Source organism: Lissotriton helveticus, chromosome 7, assembly GCF_964261635.1.
Source record: "Lissotriton helveticus chromosome 7, aLisHel1.1, whole genome shotgun sequence".
Classification (NCBI taxonomy): domain Eukaryota; kingdom Metazoa; phylum Chordata; class Amphibia; order Caudata; family Salamandridae; genus Lissotriton; species Lissotriton helveticus.
Genome location: NC_136068.1, coordinates 1305840089 through 1305862663, shown reverse-complemented (window position 1 = coordinate 1305862663; position 22575 = coordinate 1305840089). Strand labels below are relative to the sequence as shown.

General features: G+C 48.6%; 1 protein-coding gene across 1 annotated transcript in view; it reads left to right on the top strand.

Annotated features, from left to right (window-relative positions):
- Positions 1 to 22575, top strand: part of UBE2O (ubiquitin conjugating enzyme E2 O) — a 736961-nt gene that overhangs the window by 487112 nt on the left and 227274 nt on the right. The gene's annotated exons all lie outside the window — the stretch shown is intronic.

Sequence of the window (22575 nt, the reverse complement as noted above, 5' to 3'; positions counted from 1 at the left end):
TATTTCAGGGTTTCTTGAAGTTTACTGATTTCTTTTTATTGTTTTTATTGAAATTTCAAAGACTAAAATGAGGAAGGAGGCATAACAATAATTCACATTATGACTAGAAGCTTGGCATATACAAAGAGCTGGATAAAGGATCACAAGAGGAACGGGTGTAATGGAGATCTATCACAATACAGAAAATGATATCAGGATAAAGTAGGAGAAATAGTGTGTCTGTAGTTGCACAGTATTTTTAAAGTCTCAACACATTTGCCAGTGACAGAGCTCAAATATTTAACTTAAGTAGCCCTTAGGAGGTGGTGATATGAGTATTGTATAAGAAGTGATGACGCTGGGTTGCTTGTAAAGTAACATGGACAGTTGGATGGATAGTTGAAAGACCTCTGCTCTGTGGGCTAGTTCTCCTGGTTAAACTCCTTATACCTATACCTAAACACTGCGCTTGCCACAGTATTTATACTTGGAGAAATAAAAGCAATGTGGCAAGAGAGTGGACACTGCAGTATTCAATAGTGGGTTAGTAAGCCACCCACTTTTGAATCTCTCTCCTAGCCTGTTTGATAGGCTGTTTAAAATGCTTCTGACTCTAGCCTTCCTGACTTGGGCAATACCCTTGTGTGCCCAAAGACCAGGGGAGTTAATTACACTGTGCCTTTCCTAAGGTCTTTAAAGAGTCAGTATGGTCAATCACTTCCAGTGTTGCCCTAGGATGAGAAGTTCTTTTTGCTAGAGTGAGGATGCAGCTTAAAGATGAACAAAGGCGTACGTGTGGGTTGCATGTGACCTGCTCCTCTATGGGCTGCACAGTGTTGTTGGCCACAGAAGAGATGATCATATGTCACCTGCGTTTGAATCATATTCCTGTTTGCAAGCAGGGCGTGGAGTGGGTTCCAGCTGACTGGGTCTTTCGTGACCCCCCCACAATGGTATCGGACGTGGAGGAGTGGGTCCGCTAGCACCGGCCCTGGGTTCTAGTTGACCCGCTTCTGTACCCTGTTCCTTCCAAGAGTGGGTGCTAGCTGCCCTGTTCCTCTTTGGCATGCAGCATTGAGCAGTTCATGGAGTAGTGCTTCCCCTGAAACACTCCTTGCCCAGCCTCATTGTTTTTTTAATCCTACCCATTGTATTTGGGCAAGGTGGAGGATAGTGCTTAATGTGGGGCAGTGCAATGCTTTGAAACCCAAAACTCTTAATCAAGATGTTATCGTTGGTTAGTGGGATTAGACTTGTGCTCTCAAGGAAACTATTGCATACATTTATTCCAGCTCCTTTGTGGTAGATTGAATAATAGGAGTTTGGCTTGATCATTAGGGCAGAGGTATGGGTTTTCACGCAGCTGGTTGGCCGGATTAATAGATGTGCGACAGGAGAATAGACCTAGTTAATTTTCTGGGGTATGCCTTTCAAAGGCGCAGTGCTGAATTTGAGCCAGTGCCTTTCGGTACTCGGCACTGGTATTTGTCAACATCAGCACTTGTGACAGTCTGCCACAAGGTGGCGCTGCCTGGCTAATTTAGAGATGAACACAACAGTAGTCCATTATTAATTCAATATACACTAAAAATGAGAATTTCCTGCAAACCAAACCATTCTTATTGCTTTGGATGCCTGGAATAGTCCAAATTGTCACACCTGTTGGAGTGTGATGGTTAGTAGTTGTGTTGTAGCTGTTATTGGCAGCAGGGCAGAGGCACTGTGTGGCGCAAGCTACAGTGGCGTCCTGACGAGAGCCCCGGCAGTTTTTATTTTGGGACAATTTAAGCACTGTCAGAGGAAATGTTGCACTCTGTGGAGTGAGCCATTTTCAAAAATACAAGAGATTGTATTTGCTAATAGACAGTATAAAACATCATTAATTACATCCTGTGCCAATGTTCCCACTATCACAGGTCCATACAGCCAACCTCATAATCTAACAAATACACCATATTATGCACACAGACTGACTTTAAGTGTGTTCATCCACCATTATTCATTAACATAACCACCAATATACTCCAATAAAACCCCATGAGACAAATACACAGCCACTTGTATACACACTCACTAATCACTTTTTGATCCGTTGAGGAAGCCAATCGTTGTAAAGCCATTCTCTAAAATATTCAGAATCTTAAACTATGATTGCCACTTGACCAATTTGTATTTTGCAACACTGAATGTATTCTTTAAACTCCTGTTGTGAAATTCTTAATTCTTCCTTGTCACGGTACAGTCTCATTTAAATCGGCAGTAATACTTAACATTCTTAAAGGGTAGGCTCTGATCCTAGCAAAACTTCCTAATTCCACCCTATTTGCTTGCTGTCTTTCCTGCTGAAACGTCTTGAAAACAATGCATTTTAAGTTTTTGTTTTTTCTTTTTTCATGGAGGAAAATGATGCTCGGGCCTGGCTCCATCCATATTGAAGCATTGAGGTAGTTGTAGATGCTACCTTAAACAGTGTCAAAATGGTGGCCAATAACAATGGTGTCAGTGCCCTGGGACTGGTTAACAGTACTGCAGACAAGAGTTTCCTAATGTCCAGATTTCATTAGACTGTCTTAAGAGACCTACAGTTTTTTGCTCCTTTGCTCCTTGGGTGACCCTCATACTTAACTTCCCCGTTTCTCCCCCCCCCCCCCCGCACTTGTATCACCAAAGTAACTCCCAACTTTCAGCTTTACACTTAAACTGACTGCAGCATCAGCCTTTCAAAAGTGTATGCTGGACATTATGCAGTAGATGCGGCTGACTGAACCTAAACTATGACGAAATTGAAAATCTGTTGGTTGTGCTGTTCCCTGGTCCCCTGGATGTTTTGCCCAATGTCATTTCTCTGTTATATCTTGATGAAAGCAGTGAAAAATTGGGGCATGAAGATTGATGCTTATCTCAAAAAGGATAGCCAACTGTCTTTGGAATGCGCATGTACCATAGACGTAAGAAACAAAATAAAGGAGTAGTATGGCATTTCTCTCTTAGGGTATTCCATTGATAGTCATAAGTGTTTGAATAGTTCTGCCCGTGCGCTGGAACCCCGAAGCACTTTTTCCATAGATACCTTCTTAATTGTGGGTGTTCCCCTTTTTCCAGGAAGGCTCATCAAAAACACGTAAGAAAGGACAGATTGTGCAGCCCATAAACACAGGCTACAGTGGAAGGATTCTTCAGATTGCACTTACAAAGGGCTAATATACACATAATGTATAATCTTAGGTTAAAATTTTCTACAACAGCTTATCTCTTTCACAAACCCCTTTCTGTAAAGTAGAAGATGAAGCTAAGCAGGACAGCGTAGCCCCATAGGCTCCTAATATGTCTGTTTAAATTAGATTCTGTGCCTTTAAGGACCCAGAGACCCCCAGTATCCATCATGCCTGGCAGTTGCCTCAGTTTCTTTTTCCAGCATCTGATAACAGGATCCTGGAGCACTGAGGTCGGCCATTTAGACTTTTCTGTTCAAAATTGTTTAGTGGAATATTGAAAAAACGGATTCATTTGATGTTTTCCATCATTCTCTCACTATTTCTGATGTTTTCTGACAGAAAATTGTGGCATTTAATATTCCTTCTTTGTTTAACAAGTGCCCTGCCTGTGGGAGAAAAGCGGCCATCTAAGACCCTCCCTATGTCTGTATTCTCTGCCTTCCATCTAGTCATGTTCCTGAACATTGCCAGCACTGCAAGAAATGTTCACAATGCACCCTGAGAGAAGGGGAGAAGATTCGCCTTCATGACTTAGAGGAACAACGCAGACCGAGTACAGTCTCAAGGGGAGATCTCAAAGCGAGGAAAGGGTCAGCTCTCTACCATGTCTCTGCCATCTATTTCTGAAGGACATGGTAGGTCAAAAAGAGGGTTCTGGCTCCTATTTCGCGGTCGAAATTGAGACCAGGTACGGCACCGAATTGCTCGCCGGCCTGGCCTGGTTGAACATCAAGGAAGAAGCGTTGATCAACATATAGGCAAGAAAGGTAGATGCCTAAAGGGCATACACCGCCGACACGCACAGTAAGTTTGACGTCGAGGTGTATAGACATAAAGGCGTGCAGATCCATCCATGCCGAGGAGCAGTTTGATGTAGAGTCATTAATGGAGGTCGACATCGAAACATTTTTTGCCGTAGAGCACACAGGAAAAGAGGAGTCTAATCTATTCTTCAGATTCTGAATACTCAAGGGTATCCTTGCCCCCCCCCCTCTTCACCGATAGTGTCACGAGAATCTGAAATAAACAGCTTAGTGTTAGATTCCTTACCTTAGAATATCCCCAGGTGTCAGGCTGGATTCGGAAAGTTTTGGTCAGCAGTACCCTTGCTCATTGGTAGGTGGCGTCTGCGGCTCCGCATCCGTCACCAGCGTCGTGATCGCCGGGATGACGTCGTAGCAGCACTTAGACGCTGCCCTCGCACGCTGACGTCAGTTCTTCTTTTTTCCGCGCCATCTAGCGCAGATCCGGGAAGAGCAGTACTCTTAGTCATTTTTTGACTAATGTTTTGGTCTATTTTGAATCTTTTTTTCGAGTCGATTTCGACTCCTGGGGCTGTAGGGATTCCTGGCTTCAAGCCGTGCGATGCCGGTCAACGCCTGATGTCGGTGACTGACCCCCACCATCGGTGTCTCTACTGCCTCGCGGCCGACCACGACGACAAGTCGTGCCCCGACTGCCGGGCCTTGACCTCAAAAGCTAGGCGGGAGTGGTCCCGCAAACTACTCGAGATCCGGAAGTCGAAGTAGTCGCTCGTTGAGTCATCGCCAGCACTCGTCTGGCTCCAAGTCCGCCGGTAAGTCGAGGCGCTCCAAGAAGAAGTTGAAGAGGCCTCATCGCTCTTCAGACTCCCCTCGCCGCTCGCGCGACACGGCTGAGTGTTCGTGCGACACCGCCCGCGCTGCTCCATTGGAGCCGCAGGCGCCGCCTCCAAGCCCATACCCTCCAGTCCCTGGCCTGCAAGCAACACCAGAGGAGATTCGTGATTTCCTCATTGCCATTGCCTCTGTTGAGGCATGGCAGCGCGCCTTCGGGCTCCGCAGACTCAACTTGCGGCCTTGGCGGGCTGGTGGCTCCGGCGCTCTCGGATGCTTCGGCGCCGTCGTCGACTTCTGTCCCGACGCCGCCGGCCCCCGTCAGATCTGTGGGTGGATCCCGGTCGACATCAGTTGACCTTACGACCCCTCCGCTGGCGCCAACCCCAATGGTGTCGCTCCCGGTGCCGTCCTCTGACGGTGTCAGCCCCAGTTTCAGTCCGGGTCCGGCGTCGGAACGGCGCCGTCTCCGGCGTCGATGGGTGAGGCCTTCACCTACGACCAGGCTTAGTCATTCCAGCCTGTTTACCGGGACAAGGATGAAGAGGAGGACTGGGAGGGATCTGAGAACCCTCTGGCACAGCAGTGCCAGTTGGGCAGTGGAGCTAGGGGAGGCCAGTGGTTTGGACGCATCGCCCGACACTGGATTCATCTCTCCTCCCTCCGTGGCTACAGAGGAGGGTGCTACATATGGTGTGGTGTTGCACAGGGCAGCCAAGGCCTTGGCTCTTGAACTCCCTGCTGTGTCTGTTAGGACTAACCTCCTCACTGAGGTGCTTCAGCCGCAAGTAAGCTCCTCGTAGCTCTACTACCGTTCAATGAGGCCCTCACGGACGTTCTGATGGGCACCTGGTCCAAGCCCTCCACAGTGCCCCCTTTGGATCGGAACATGGCCGGACGCCACCACCCGCCTCCGGGCGATCCTAGCTTTCTGTCCGTGCACTCCACCCCGAGAGCCTGGTGATCCAGGCTTCTACGTCCCAGACCGCATTCCTGACCGCTCCCCCAGATCGGGAATCCAAACGGTGTGATCAGTTTGAGAAGAAACTGTTCTCCTCATTGAGTTTTGGGTTGTTGTCTAACACCGCTTGCCTTTTGGGCCGTTATATCAACTCTTTGTAGGACACGGTTGCGGCGTGCTGCCCCAGTGCCCGGAGGAGGCCAGGGCCCGGCTCGCGCAAGTCCTTGCTAAGGGGTGGGATGCGGCGCGTTATTCCATCAGGTGTGGACTGGATACCACAGACTCCCTGGGAAGGGCGATTTCCACGACAGTGGTGGTTCGCCGCCACGCCTGGCTGAGGTCCGCCAATTTCTTGGGCGATATCCAGGCCACGCTCATGGACTTGCCCTTCGATGGCCGTCGCCTCTTTGGCAACGACAAAGCAGGCAGTGCCCTTGAGCGTTTCAAGGACTCCAGGGCTACGGCCAAGTCCTTGTGCCTGCCTGGCCAGCGGCAGCAAACTTCTGCTTTTCGCTCCTTTCATGTCCAAGTAAGGGGCACCCCCACACGTCCTGCCAGCCACAGGCCGCAGAACCAGCCTCAACTCTGCCGCGGATGTGGTAAGCGCTGTGGCGGTGCCGGGGGGCAATGGCGAGGTCAGTCCACATCTGCTCCTTTTTTTTTTTTTTTTTCACATTGCAAAGTAAGTAAACGTACAAATTTACATTGAAGGTCTGTCAGGCTCCCCCACCCACCTGTAACAATGAAGAAAAAGATTACAGCGGGAATTGGAATAAAGAGCACACAAAAACAAAGAAAAAAAACTAGAGGGAAAAGAAAAAGAGAGAAAAAGAAGGAAAAGAAGGAAGCAGACACGAGAAGATGCAGAGAAAATTGACCGAGAGAGCGGGCACTGAATAATACAAAGAAAAACAGGAGTACACAGGCTAGTCGGACAGAGTCGGGAAGTTAGTTAGATTTTCCCACACCTCAGTGCCCTTTCTCCAGCCCTTACGTCCTTTTTTTGCATATAAAGCTATTCCCAGGTGATAAGTTGCCATAAATCTGGCAAGCCATTGAGAGAAATAAGGGGACTCTAGGTCTAGCCAGGCTGTAGCAACACAGATCCTCCAGACGGCCATTGCTATAAATGTTAGGCCCTCCCTCTTCAGGTGTGGAGCTTCTGTTTGTGTCCCAAGCATAATGGTAGTATGGTTCAGAGTTATTGGCTGAGAGGTGACTTCTCTTAGAAACCCCTGTATTCAGTTCAAAGTAAATGAGAGCTTTGTGTAAGAAGCAAATGTGTATGAAGCTGGCCCCGAATTCAGCGCATCTGGGACAAAGAGTACCTTGGCCGGTCCCCCATTTTGCTATTTTGCTAGGAGTGATATATAAGAAAAAAATTGTTTTAAAGTGCTAAGCTTGTAGTTTAGCAGACAGTAAAATATTTTGTGAGAGGGTAAGTGAATTAAAAAAACATTCCCAGGAGAGTCAAGTTTGATAGACCATTTGCCTGCAATAGTTTGTAAATCGTCAGGAGTCTGTCTATTTAGAATGCTGTATAGGAGGCCAATTCGGGGGGTCAGAGGTTTCCGTAGGACATTAAGGAGTTCTACCTCCTTAAAACCAGAGGTACCCCCTACCTTCCTAGAGAGAAAGTCGTAGATAGACAGATATTTAAAAGCGTCCTCTTTCTTGAGGCTGAATTAATCTACAAGGTCAGGGAAGGGGATAACTCCCTCACTGGTAATTAAGTCACCTAATTTTCTAATACCAGCCCTATACCAGTGAGAGAAGTAGGTCCTTCCAAAAATATCAGGGAGGTTACTATTATTTAGAACAGGAGACTAATGGTTGTATCTGCCTATACCGAGGTATCTGCGGATGCTTTGAAATACTTTAAACGAGTTGAGCAGGGTCTTGAATCTGACCCGTTTAAAGTATCCAAAGTTAGTTTCTCGTAACAGACACCCCCCAGTTGTGTTCCCCCACCAGTAGTTGGAAGTGAGAGGGCAACAATGTAGGGTACACATCAAGACGTTCTTTAGTTAGCTCAGTACTGTATTGCATGACCGCAGTCCAGTAATACAAAGTGATGTTGGGAAAGGACCAGCCGCCTCGGTCTTTAGGCAGGCATAGTTGTCTGAGTGCCCTCCTGGGTTGTGAATATGCCCAAATAAATTGTGTGTAGATTTGTTGGAATTTCATAAGGTTAGCTTTACTAAATTCTAAAGGAATTGTCCGGAAAAAATATAGAAGTTTGGGAAAATAGGTCATTTTTACGACGTTGCATCTGCCAACTAAAGTGAGGTGAAGGTTATTTATTTGCTTCAGTGCATTCCTGGTTTGTGTGGCGAGCGGGAGTAGATTATTGGAAACAACTTCGTCCAGATTAGAAAAAAAATATACTCCTAAATATTTAGCTTTAGCTACCACCCTGTGATCAGCCCAGGAGATTTTACTGTTAGTTATTATCTGTGTCTTATTTTTATTAAGAGTGTAGCCAGAGATCTTTCCAAACTTTTTTGCCTCATGTTCTAATCCAGTTAAGGCTTTTAGAGGGTCTGGTGATGTAATGGCCAAGTCATCTGCGTATGCTAAAATTTTTGTATTGGAACCTTGGAAACTAATCGGTGGGATGTTATGGTTGTGTTCAATCTGTTTAAAAAAGGGATCCAGGTACAGGGCAAACAGCAGAGGGGAGCAGAGGCTACCCTGTCTGGTGCCTCGGGATATCTCCAGTTGTTAGGTTAATTGACCATTTATAGAGACAAAGGCCGAGGGGTTAAGGTAGAGCGCTTTTACGGCCTGTATGAACTTTGGCCCAAAGCCCATCCTCTTCATGACTGCCCACAAGTATCTCCAGGTGACCCGATCAAAGGCCTTCTCGGCGTCAAGTAGTGTTAATGACATCGGGTCTCCTGCTGCCTGTGCGGCGTCAAATAGAGTGATGGCTCGTCTGACATGCTCTGTGGTGCCCTTTTTTGGGATAAACCCATGCTGCCACTGTGATACAAGGTATTCCACCACAGAAGAGATTCGGCTTGCCAATACTTTGGAATGAATCTTGGAGTCACAGTTGATAAGTGTTATTGGCCTGTATGAGCTCATCTCAAGCGGAGATTTGTCTTTTTTGGGGAAAAATAGCTATCCTAGCATTAGACCAGGAATCTGGAGGCGAAGCCCCACTGAAAATAGATGTCATCAGTTCAGTTAATATTTTCTGGATTTGGGGCGAAAGACCTTACAAAATTCCATAGGGATCCCGTCCAGACCTGCGGCTTTGCAATCGGGGAGGGACTTAAGAGATTCCTGTATCTCTTCCTAAGTAGGAGTTAGTTCTAATATATCGATAGTTTGTGGAAAGTGTTTGAAGATTAATCTCGTTCAAATATCTAGAGATATCATTCTCAATTATGTCAATCGGATCTTTATTCTCCTCAGCGTATAATTTAGCATAAAAGTCCTGAAAGCCCTTTAGATCAAAATCTTTGGTCTCCTCTCCTGATTGAAGTTTAATGGTGTGTATTTCGTTGTTCGACACCTGCTGTCGGATCTTGACCGCCAAGTGGTGCACTATACTGTCGCTACATTCATAATTTTCTTGTCGTGTAGCGGCCCACTTTGTAGCGATTTTTTCCAGAAAAAATTGCTCCAATTTTAGCTCTGACCAGAACAACCTCATCTTGGATAGCCTCGGTATTTAACCCTGCTTGAATGGCTTGTGTTAGTTTAGTTTCAGCAGTCTTAAGCTTCTCCTGGAGATCAGAAATAACAAGTCTCTCCTTTTTGTTTTTACCCACTGAAAAACCAAGAGTTTCGCCCCTGATGCCTGCTTTAAGTGTGTCCCAGACAACGGCCAAGGGTGCTGACCCCACATTTATTTCTAGAAAATTTTGTATCCAGCCCCGCATATGCGTCTGATATGTTAAATCCTGCAGTAGGGCTTTCTCAAAGCTCCAAGTGGAGGGAGTTCTAGGTTTTAACAGCCCCTTGATGTTTGAGAATAAGGGGGTTGTGATCGAACATAAAACGCGGGACTATCTCAATAGTACTGTTGTTAATAAGACTGGATGATATGAAGAAATAGTCTAGCCTGACAAGAGTGTGGTGAGGGGCAGAGTAGAAAGTGTAGCAGGGGATGGAGGGTTTCAAACTGGCCCAAACGTCTTTGAGGCCATGCATCTCTACCAGGTTAGTCAGGGCCTGAAAGACCAGTGGTTTTCTGCCCTTATATTTCCAGGTACTATCGGTAGCCCAATTACTGGGTAAGTGTAGGTTGAGGTCACCACAGAGAATTATTGGGATAGGCCAGTGTGCTAATTCCCCTGACACTAAGTTGAGAACCCCTGGATCATCCGTGTTGCTACCATAAATAGAACAAAGTGTGAAAGAGGGGCTGCCAGGAAGAAGACATTCCGTTATGACCCACCTACTGAGAGGGTCTGCTTTGGACCTGGAAGTGTTGAGAAGGAGCCTTTTTTCCGCCAGGATTCCCACCCCCCTGGTTTTAGACCCTTGAGAGGTAGCCCCCAAGACTTTGAATCCTAGAGAGTCAAGTAGGTATTTTTGTGAGCCTATGACATGTGTTTCCTGCAAACAGTAGATGTCTCCCCTCAAGGTTCTGAGGCCCTGCGAAACACTTTGTCTTTTGGAACGGTCATTTAGCCCACAGATGTTTAAACAAATGATTCTTAAAGTATCAAAGTTAGCCATTTGAAAAAGAGTGTTGTTCGTCGTTCGGTGCCATGAAGTATACATTCTGCTTGTATGTGTCTATAATAATTGAGTAGTGAATTAAATCAAACAAAATATAGTGCCCATTCTTCCAATAGAAGTGCGAGTGCCTCCCTCCTCTCCCCCTCCCCCCTTTTTCTGAGCAATCAGGTAAACCCTGAATGATGGTAATCTACATGAGCCCCAGCCGTTAGCCACGCCGGAATGAGAGAAAACAAAAAGACACAAGTAAGCTGCCTCCTCTAGGTCAGATGTCAGGAATCCTCATATAGTTACTATATATGGATTGACAAAAATAGGAGAAGAAACTAAAAAAAGAAGAAAAAAAAAAAGATAAGATAATAGTGTAAAGGCATACGGTATAACGGCATCATTATGTGTGGCAGGAAGGCCAGACATGATCAATAGTCAATAGTCGATAGTGGCTTATAATGGGCGCCTTGCCAGGCGTCTTGCCGGGTGGGTAGCGTCGGATAAGGTTAGAGCTAGAGCTATAGTTTGATTCATCCATTGTTTTTCTTGGACTTCAGCTCATCTAGATACTCCCCAGCTTTTATTTCAGATAGAAAGATTTTGGTTGTTCCATTGCGTATGACCTTTAGTCTGGCGGGATTCATGAGATACACATCTGCCCCTTGTTGCTGAAAAGGCAAAATTAATTGTCTTAGGCGCCATCTGCGCTCGACTGTCTGATGACAGAAGTCTAGCTTTGCGAAAAAGTTTATCCCATTGGCACCTTTTTTTAGAGTTGAAGCGATCTTTATCGTAAATCATCTCTCTGAGAAGAAAGTTTCCGAAATAGACCAGGAACACCCTCGGGTGTCCTCCAGCTGGTTTATGTTGTCGTTTTAGGTGAAAGGGGAAACGGTGCGCCCTCTGTACCTCATGATCCCAGTCCCAGTCTGATTCTTCAGGGAATGATTCTTGAAGCAGCTTGACGATGAAGCGTCTTGGATCTTCCCCTCCTTCCCTTCGGGAATGCCAAGTAAGCGTAAGTTGTTTCGACGCTGGCGGTTTTCCTGGTCCTCCATCTTTGTCATTAGGTCGATCATACAGCTGTATTGGACTCCTCCTGTTGTTTGGTGGTCAGGGCCTTGTTTCCAGGTGTTCCGTTCGACCCTCCACCATAGTGACCCGATCACTGATATCGAAGCAGGTTTTATTCAGTCACCTTAGCCCGCCCTGCAACTTTTTAGCAGCGTTCTTAGCCATACGATTATCCGCCCGCACTTCTTCCTGAAAGTCCTTAATGGAGGACAGGATGGATGCTAAAGAAGGTTCAGAGGGGTCTGTTTGCAGGTTCTTTGTGCTTCCCCACTGAGTAGAATTTAAATCTTCTTCATCCGGGGGGTAGGACACTTAAGAATCTGAGTAGTCCCACTTAAGCTGACTGCGGCGTTTATTTTTGTTGATGGGTTTTTTGGGACGCTGGACTGTATCTGTATCCCTGTGTGAGACCTCACTGTCCCCTTCGCTGTCTTCCTCGGAGCCATCCTCGATAGAAGAGGTCGGGGTGCTATCTGACCGAGTAGAAATCTTCCGCTCCTGCCTCTGGGGTCCAAGGTATTTGGGAACCTGGGGGCACCACCAGGCTTTGAATGACTTTGTTGGTCCCTGCTTCACCAAAGTCAGAGGAGTTCAGCGGTCTTTCAGGTATTTCAGGGCTATTCTTCTCGCTATACTCCTCGAGTGTGCTCTCCATGCCCAGCGATTGTGGGGCGGGCTGGCTTAGAGAGACCGGGGTATCATCGCGTGGATGTATTAAGGCAGAGACTTGGGGAAGCCCGTTTTGACCTTTTGCGGGCTCAGTTAGTGCTGCCAAGCTGGTTTCTGGGCTGGTGGGCAAGATGTCAATTTTAACAACGTTTCCCGCTTGTAGAACACCAGTAGTTACAGTTCCGGCTGGTGGGTTGCTAGTGGGAAAGAGGGGGGGTTTGCTGTTGGGATTTGGCAGGTTTTTTTTACCTCCCAGGAATATTTTTGCAGGGGGGGGGGGTGAAAAGTCTGTGTTTTTAGTGTCTCTGGGCGGAGCCTCCCCACCTGGTTTGCCCAGCGGTTTCCCCCCCCCCCCCCCGCTTTCTTGTCCTCACTGACCTCTAATTTTGCTTTGGGTGCTCCTTCAATGGCAGCAGAAGCAGCATGGTCGGTAGCGTCCTGGGCAGTTGGAGTTTTTGTTTTTGCACCTTTGCGAGCCCCCCGGCGCTCATAATGACCCTGCTGGTTTCAGGGGGCCCTTTCACAAAGCAGATCCAAAGGGCCGTAAATCCGCTGTCTTTGCCCTCGTTGAAGGCTGTGCGCGATGCGGAGTGAAGAGATGTTACTGCCGCGGCAAATTCCCAAAAGGATTGTGTTCGAGACGGGAGAATCTTTTGAGCAATGTGGGCACCACAAGTGGGTTTGGGGCTGCCAGGCACTTCCACAGAGAGGCCCCCACCCGAAGAGAGCTGCCTCGAGGTTCCTGCTGCACTGTAGAGCTGGCGTGTGTGATGAGTCAGCATCCCGATGACAGGCGCAGGGCAGCTAGTCGAGTGATTGCGCGTCCGGCGTGAGCGGCCGAGCAGCGTGAGCTCAGGCGGATTCCATCTTGCTCCCGATGTTGTCTCCACATCTGCTCCTGCAGCATCTGCCTCAAAGCCTTCCTAGTCAGAGCTTTAAGGCCCATTCGACGCCAGTGGGGGGCAGGGTCCGCCATCACCTCCTCCACTGGCGCTCCATCACGTCGGACAGGTGGGTGCTGAAAATCGTCCGAAGGGGCTACTCTCTCCCCTTCGAGGCAACCCTTCCAGCCATGCCACCGCAGTACCACCGCATGTCGTGGGATCACTTGCAACTTCTGCAGGAGGAAGTTATGGCCCTCTTGGCCAAGGGGGCCATCGAGCGCGTTCCTGGGCCAGAAGTAGGACGTGGTTGCTACTCCCACTACTTTCTGTTACCCAAGAAGGGTCAAGGAGGTCTACGCCCTATCTTGGACCTCCGGAGCGTCAACGGCTTCCTGCGGAAGGAGAAGTTCAAGATCCTGACTTTAGCTCAGGCCCTAGCTGCCCTAGACCCTGGAGACTGGATGGTAGCGTTGGACTTGCAGGACGCATATTTCCACATCCCCATCCTGCCGGCCCACCCGCTCTAATTGCGGTTCACGGTAGGCCACGAGCACTTTCAGGCCTTACCAGCGCCCCTCGGGTGTTCACGAAATTGATGGCGGTGGTCACAGCTCATCTGCGCAGAGCAGGGGTTCCAGTCTTCCCCATCTCGATGACTGGTTGTTGAAGGCGGACTCGCCCCAAACAGTCGTCTCCCACCTCCAGACTACAGCCGACCTCCTGCACTCGCTGGGGTTCTCCATCAATGTGCTGAAGTCGCACCTGTGCCCATTTCAGAAGTTCCTTTTCATTGGAGCGGTTGTGGACTCAGCGCAGTTTTGGGTTTATCCCCCAAACTGCGGGTTCGGGATATTCAGGCTCTGATTCCGATCTTTCACCCTTTATCCCGAGTTTCGGTCAGGTTGGCGCTGCGGCTCCTGGAGCTGATGGCCTTCTGCATCCTTCTGGTGCATCACGCCAGGTGGCGGATGCGGGCTCTGCAGTGGGACCTGTAGTTTGAGTGGGCACAGCATCAGGGCAACCTGTCCGACCATGTCCTGATCTCGATGGGCACTGAGAGTCAGTTGCAGTGGTGGCTCACAAACCGTGATTGGGTCAGCGGCAGATCCCTCTCCCTACCCCAACCGGAGCACGTAGTAGTGACTGATGCGTCCCTCCTGGGATGGGGGGCCACATTGGAGAGGCGGAGATCAGAGGCCTCTGGCCTTCGGAGTCCCGGCTCCACATCAACCTTCTGGAGCTGCCGGCGATCCGTCTTGCACTGAAGGCATTCCTTCCCTCTGTCTGGGGAAGTGTAGTGCAGGTGTTCATGGACAACATCACCACCATGTGGTACTGCAACAAACAAGTCTGGGTGGGGTCGTGGACCCTTTGTCAGGAGGCTCTGCGCCTCTGGACATGGCTGGAACACCAGGGCGTCAGCCTGGTGGTTCAACACCCGGTATGTTCCCTGAACGCCAGGGCGGACGAACTCAGCCGCCGGTGCATGATGGATCACGAACGGCGTCTGAACTCGGACGTGGCGCAAGATCTCTTTCGGCAGTGGTGAGAGCCTTAGTTAGATCAATTCTCCACCGAAGAGAACGCGCAATTTCATCAGTTCTGCGCGTTTTAATTTCCAAGGCGGCACTCGCTCTGAGACGCTTTTCGTCGCGAGTGGAGCTGCGGTCTGTTGGACGCCTTTCCTCCTATACCACTTCTGCCCAGAGTGCTGAAGATCAGGTGAGACCCGGGCCCAAGTCATCCTTGTGGCTTCGGACTGGGCACGAAGATACTGGTATCCCGAGCAACTCAGCCTGTCAGTTGATCCCCCGATTAGTCTGCCTCTTCAGGAGGACCTTCTGTCGCAGCAGCAGGGGACGGTCCTCCACCCAAACCTGTCCAGTCTCTGCCTACATGCGTGGAGATTGAGCGGCGACAGATTAGGCCATTTGACTGGCCTCCTGAAGTCTGTGATGTGATTCTGGCAGCCAGGCTTCCCTCCACAAAATCAGTATACGCCTGCAGGTGGAACAAATTTGTGGCATGGTGCACAGGAAAGGCTGTGGATCCACTCTGCCCCCCTTTCAAAGGTTCTCCTCTTCTTTCTCTTGCCCAGCAGGGCTGTGCTCTGGGCACAATCAAAGGCTACCCCTCGGCCATTTCAGCCTCCTTGAGGCTTCCTGATCAGCCTTCTCTTTTCAAGTCCCCTGTTCTAAATAGATTCTTGAAAGGCATCACACACATGTTTCCTCCTGTTCGCTTCGTGATGCCTCAGTGGGACTTGAACCTTGTACTGACTTATCTGATGTGCACTACCTTTAAGCCACTTCATAACTGTCCTCTTCGTCTTCTGACTCTTAAAACTGCATTCCTGGTTGCAATCACCTCTACCAGGAGAGTGAGTGAGCTCCAGGCTCTTATCTTCTTAAACCTCCTTTACTCTCTGTCCATCCGGACAAGGTTGTTCTGAGGACTCGTCCTTCTTTCCTGCCCAAGGTGGTTACAGCCTTTCATATTGGGCAGTCCATCACCTTGCTCACCTTCTTTCTGCCTCCGCATCCCTCGAAAGGGGAAGAGAGGCTCCACTGACTGGACTCAAAACGTGCGCTCTACTATCTAGACCGCACACACCAGTTCCGGGTGGACGACCAGCCCTTTGTTGGTTACGTGGGCGCTAAGAAGGGACGGGCGATGCACAAGTGGACCATCTCTCGGTGGGTCGTTGGGTGCATCAAGGTTTGCTACTCTTTTGCGACAAAGGAGCCTCCTGTGGGGCTACGCGCATTCCACTCGGGCCACGGTGGATACTACTGCCCTGGGTCGGGGAGTTCCCTTGCAGGACAACTGTCAGGCAGTTACGTGGTCCCTGCTGCACACGTTTGCTAAGCACTACTGCCTGGACAGCCAATTCCGGAGAGATGGCTTTTTCGGCCGTTCCGTTCTCCAGGACTTTCTGGTGTGATCTTGGTTCGCAGACCCACCACCGGGGTTGGTATTGCTGGGGTATCTATTCTAAGGTAAGGAATCTAACACCAACCTGTTTCTTTCAGATGCACAAGTTACCTTCGGTAACAATATATCTGTAGGAAACAGTAATTAGTGTTAGATTCCTTACCTCCCCACCGACCCTCCCCGTTCTGCGAACCGTTATCTCGGGTTAAGGACATTCCTTTCACGGCCCTACTTTAATGGCACCAGTGTCGGTTTCTATCATGGCTCTGCTTTCCTGGCATGGAAAGCTTTGTACAGAACGGACGTCAGCGTGCAAGGGCAGTGTCTAAGTACTCCGACGTCATCCCGGCGATTACGACACCGATGACGGACACGGCGCCGCGGACGACTTATACCGACGCGCAAGGGTTATGCTGATGAAAACTTTCCGGAACCAGCCTGACGCCTGGGGATATTCTAAGGTAAGGAATCGAACACTAACTACAGTTTCTTACAGCTATATCGTTACCGAAGGTAAGTAATTTGTCCTTCTCCTCCACCACCATATCCTTCTCCTCCACCACCATGTCCTTCTTTACCACCGCCTCCACCACCTCCTGTGCCTACTCCATCAGCGCCAATGCCTATGTCTGTGGAACCACCAAGACCTAAATCGCCCTCGAATGTGCTATCACAGGCGTCAATCCTGGCATTCATAGTCTACAACATTCTCCTCTTCTACAGGGCGATATTCGCAGACGTTGTCAGATTCACCACCTCATATTTCTGTGGTGGATAACATCACCACCTTCCAGGAGGTCTTGGTGAGAGGAACTGCAAAGCTTAATATACAGATTTCGGTACCCATGCTGTCTACATGTTATTTTTTAGACGCGTCACCAGCGATCGGGGTCGAGACCACTGCTTCCATTGGTGCCAGGGCTGTCAGTCAGCAATGGAGCTTTTTCTATCCCCAGCCTCAACTAAGACTGCCCCTTCGAGGCTTCAAAATTTGCAGGTGATTTTCCCAGGGACAGGCGGGAAGACTTCCTGGAAGTAGTCAATTCAATTCAAAATTCTTTATTAGGCATTTTGCATTAACGCCATGAAATTACAAATTAAAAATAACAATAATATACAATTTAAAAAGAATACAGAACTGTTACTCTTACAATTCATTGTGCCCGCCCCCCCCCCCCACCCAAATTATTCATAATTATGGGGGTATTTCACTCAACGGGTCCCTCTAGTGTCTCTTAATTTTACTGCTAACCTTAAAAAACTCGTGACAGAAAGTTAGGTCAGGGGGTCTTGGGCCATTTGTAAATATAAAAGGGCCTCCGTCACATGCCTAAATTTGGTTTTTTTCAGCAGACTTACTAAAAAAACAGCGCCTGGGCAATGAATAAAAGGGGCATAATAATACAAAATGAAGGGTATCCTGCGGAGATCGTTGATCGCAGCCGCAGGGACCCTTTGATTCAACTAAGTTAGTAAAACCTGCCGGATCGCCTAATAAATTATGTAAAAATTTGAGCCTAAAACGTGTAAGTAAAAATCTATCCTGGGCATTGGAAAAGGTCCTTACAACCAATGTTTTCCAAGGCTCCCTTTATGTACTTCAGCCATGGGATATTCACTCCCCTATTCCTGCCCAGACAGTCCATGATTATATGCTTAGTCAGCATGGCCTCTGGGTTAGCCCAGATCTTTAGCCATGCTAACAGGGGCCTAATCTCCACCCGGTCCTCTATAAACACTCCACCCAGTTCTTCATGTATAATATAGGAGGGGTCGCACTGTGGGACTTTGAGGAACCTTCTCAAATATTTGTTTTCCTCTGTCTGCAGCTTTGTGGTGTTGGCGATCCCCCCCAATTCTGCCGCATACGCGGCTTTAGAGTAGCAAATTGAATTGTATAGATTCATCATTTATAGATTGTATAGATTCATCATTTGCTCCGGCGACCATCACCCTAGTCTGCGACCAAAGTTCCTTATTGCCCCTGTACTGGATACAAGCTTATTGCATCGCTCCTCAATCAATGGTTTAAAATTTAGGCCCCTGTCAAATAAAATGCCCAGGTACGAGAAAGATTGTACCTTCGCTAAACTATGTGCACCTATTCTATAAATACATTTTTTCCTAAGTTTAGGCCCTATCTCCATAACCTACAACTTGGTCAAGTTGGCGAATAGATCTAAGCTATTCATAAAGTCCACAAAACCATTTATCGCTGTAGTCCCAGTGGAGTGCGTGCCAACAAGACCGCGTCGTCTGCATAAAGCAGGACAGGGATTACTCTGCTACCGACTCTAGGTGAGTCCACCTTTAGGCTTCTTAGGGATTGTTCTAGGCCATTTATATACAGGGAGAACAAAAACTGGGGCAGAATACACCCCTGTCTTACCCCGCTGGTACAAAAGAAAGGCTTGGTGTTTCCGCCATCCAGATTGTACCTAACTTTGGCCGATGTATTCCAATGCAAACTTCTCAGAATCTTAATGAGATCTTGGTCTGCCCCTAGGTTAGACATTATGGCCCACAACTTCTCACTGTTCACACAGTCAAATGCTGCGGTAAGATCGATAAAAGCTAGATAAACCGCTTCATTATTGGCAATGGTGTATTTTGCCACTAATAGATATAAGTTTAAGCATTGATCAGTCGTTGATCTTTTGGCCCTATATCCGTACTGAACATCACTAAAGATGTGATACTCCTCAACCCAGCTCATCAAGCGTTTTAAAACAACACGGCCCAACACTTTGGCAGTCATGTCTATTAGGGAGATGGGGCGATAACTTTGGGGACTATCTCTGTTCCCCTTATTAAAAATAGGCATTATTATAGCCGTTGACCATGAGCGGGGGAGTCCCGAAGCTATAGCAGCGTTTATTACTCTTGTTACTACTGGTTCCCCATAGGTCCACCTTGCTTAAAAGTAGGTCTGGGGGGGATCCCATCCGGTCCCGGAGCCTTATTTCGGGTAAGGCCCAGGATACCAGCGGTAATCTCATCTAGGGTAAATTCTAATGCCACCTCCCACCTCTCCACACCCTCCTCCTTCTGTATCACAGTATTCCCCCGATTATATAGCCCTCTAAAGTGCTCCACCCACTGTTCAGGAAGCACATTAGACGCTTACTTCGGGCTATTTGTATCTTGGAAGCAAGGATTATTAACTATCTTCCAGAAGGTGGTCAGATCTGTCCGTTCAGCGGCTCCTCAAGTTATTATTATTATTATTATTATTTATTTTTATAAAGCGCGATAGTCACCCGGAGGTATCCCAGCGCTAAAGAACCATGAATTCACCAGGTCGAAGGGGGAGAACTAAGCAGAGAAAAAAAGGGAGGGGGAGTACAGATTTAGGGAAAAAGATGGGTTTTTAACAGTTTCCTGAAGCGCAGGTATTGAGGTTCAAGACGTAAATTACGGGGAAGTGAGTTCCAAAGGCGGGAGGCTTGTACTGAGAAACGTCTACCTCCTGCTCGGGTTTTCCTGAATCTAGGGATGTTGGAAAAATTTTCTGCATTGGAGCGGAGGGACCTAGAGTTCCTATAGGGAGTGATGATGTTACTGAGAACAGGAGGGCCTTGATTCTGCAGCGTTTTATGAACAAGACATAGGGCTTTGAATTTGACTCTCTCCCTTATGGGGAGCCAATGGAGGAGTTTAAGAGCGGGCTTGGCAGATGATCTAGCCGGGGTGTTAGTGATGATCCGGGCAGCCGTGTTCTGAATTATCTGCAGTCTGGTGAGGGTCGCTTCGGGGGCACCCATGTAAATCACATTGCTATAGTCCAATCTCGATATGATGAGACCTTGGACTAAAAGTTTTTGGGATTTAGGGGGAAGAAGGGGCAGAACTTTCCTCAGAGATTTTAAGAGGCCGAAGCAGGTCCCTGCCACCTTCTTTGATTGTGAGGTAAAGGAGAGATCGGAATCGATCCACACACCCAAACTTTTCACCTCTTTTTTTGGATCAGGGGGTGGACCCAAACAGGCTGGCCAGCTGTCCAGGGGAAGTGAGGCTCCTTCCGGGCCTAGTATAAGGACCTCGGTTTTTGTCCCGTTGAGTTTTAAGGCTGATCTGTTCATCCAATGATGGACCTGCATAAGGCAGTTGAACAGATCAGCTTTCTGTTGCTTGGGATGGGATAGGGACACCACAAGTTGAGTGTCGTCGGCGTAGCTGACGACGCTCACTCCGAAAGGGATGATAACCTCCTCCAATGTGGACATATAGATATTAAATAAAGTGGGACTCAGGGAGGAGCCCTGAGGCACACCACATTGGAGGGGCATTTCGGAGGAGCGGGCGTTCTTTTCCCAGATCTGGTAGGACCGTTGGGCCAGGAAGGATGAAAGCCAGGATAGGGCTGTACCTTTCACTCCCACCCCAGCCAATCTTTTGATAAGAAGTTGGTGGTCAACTGTATCGAACGCTGCACTAAGGTCGAGGAGGATCACTGCCACTGATCCTCCCCCATCCAATAGTGCTCTTGCCTCCTCTACAGCAGCCAAAAGGGCGATATCCGTGCCCTGTCCAGGTCGGAAACCTGTCTGGGAGTTTTTTAATTTATTATTGGCCTCTAGGAACTGAGAAAGTCTCCTATTGACCAATTTTTCTGCGACCTTGCTCACTCCCGGCAGTAGGGAGATAGGTCGGTAATTAGTTAGGTTCTCGGGGTCCAGTGTAGGTTTCTTCAGCAGGGCTTTCACCACCGCCTTCTTCCAGCTTGAGGGTACGGTTCCTTGTTGGAGTGAGGTGTTAATCAGGTGGGTAAGGGAGGGGATGATGGTGGGGGCTACCTCTTTAAGGATACGGAGGGGAGCAGGGTCGCTAGGGGAGCCGCTCTTCATAGAGTTGAACACATTACTCACCTCGTCTACCGTGACCTGGCCCCACGTGGACAGGCAGGTGGTGGTGTGTGGACAAGTGATATTATCCTCAGGGCTGGAGGGGGGAATAGATTCCAGAATTAGTCTAATTTTGTCGTGGAAGAAATTGGCTAGTTTCTGGCATTTCTCCAGATCGGCTTTAGGATCGGCCGTGGGTCCCGTTCCTTGTCCTTGGGGTTTAGACAGCTCTTTAAGGATTGCGTATGCTTCCTTACTGGAGCAGCCTGCTTTCTCTATTCTCTCCTGAAAAAACATGCTTTTGGTTTTATGAATGGCAGTTTTATAGTTCAGGAGAGAAATAGAGTAGAGGTTCTTGTTGGTCGATGTTTTGTCGCGCCTCCAGGAGCGTTCGGTTTTTTTACACTCTTGACGTAGAGTTTTAAGCTCAGTAGTGTACCATAGAGCTGGTGATATTCTTTTAGGTTGTTTCCGAGTGGTAGTTATCGGGAGCAATGTATCCAGAGAAGAAGTGATCCAGTTGCTGAATTGACTGTCAGCTATATTGGGATCAGATGAGAGCGCAGGGGTGGACTCTGCAAGAGAGGTGGCCCAAGTCTCCGGGGATAGTTTGCGCCATTGTCGGTCGGTGACTTGGATTTTAGGGATCGAGTCAGTGGAAGTGGGGATTTCCCAAGAAAAGGGTACCAAAAAGTGGTCAGTCCAGGGTAAGGTCACCGGTGGGTCAGTAGTCATAGTTGCTATGTTGGTGAGGATCGGGTCCAATAGATGGCCTTTCTCATGAGTGGGCTCTTTATTCACTAGACGGATGTCTAGAGATGTTAAGTCGCTCCTAATGTCCGATGCTGCTCGATCCGTGGGGTCCAAGAAATGAAAATTCAGGTCACCTAATATAAGGAAATTGGGGGCAGAGGAAGCTAGTTGTGAACCGGATTCAACAACAGCATTGATGAAATTACCCGGGGCCCCTGGCGGGCGGTAAATAAGAAGCCCTGCCAGGGTAAGGGCTGGGGCGACTTGGATGGAAAATTGGCCGCTCTCACAGTCCTCAATACCAGCATTGGTCATACGGCAGGTAAATTGTTCCCTGTGGATTATGGCTATCCCGCCTCCTCTCCCTCTGGGTCTATTAAGTGCTTGACAGATATACCCGGTGGGAAGGGCCGTGACAACATCCGAATCGGTATTGTCAGAAAGCCATGTTTCTGTTATGAACAAAAGGTCAAGCTCCTGGTTCTGAATTAGGAGGTTCATTTCGGTGGCATGTTTGGGGAGGGAACGGCAATTAAGAAGTCCTAGTCTCAGGACGATGGTGGGTGGTTTCAGGATAGAAGTCAGATTGCATTGTGAACAGGTCAAGAATGTCTTACCTGCAGTCAGTGAGTGGTGGCAGGCCAAGGTATTCTTAGGTCGTAAGTTGTATAAGGTATCAGCTGTATACATTATTCGATCCTGAGGGGTACCGGACATAGTAACCGGGCCTAGGGCCTTCTGGGCCCGGACGGGCCCAGACGGGCTTGCCTTTGGCGCGCCTTCGGCGCGCAAACGGCGCGCCCGCTGCGCCCGTCCGCTGCGCGTACGGTATTGACACATCCCTTATAGGAGGGAGAAGGGGGAGGAAGGGGGGCGTGGCCTCCAAGGGGGCGTGGCCTATCAGCACGCCGGCAATGGCGCCGTGGACGATTTTCGTGAGCCCGCTGACAGCGTGAGGCAGCTGTGCGGTGTGCTTTC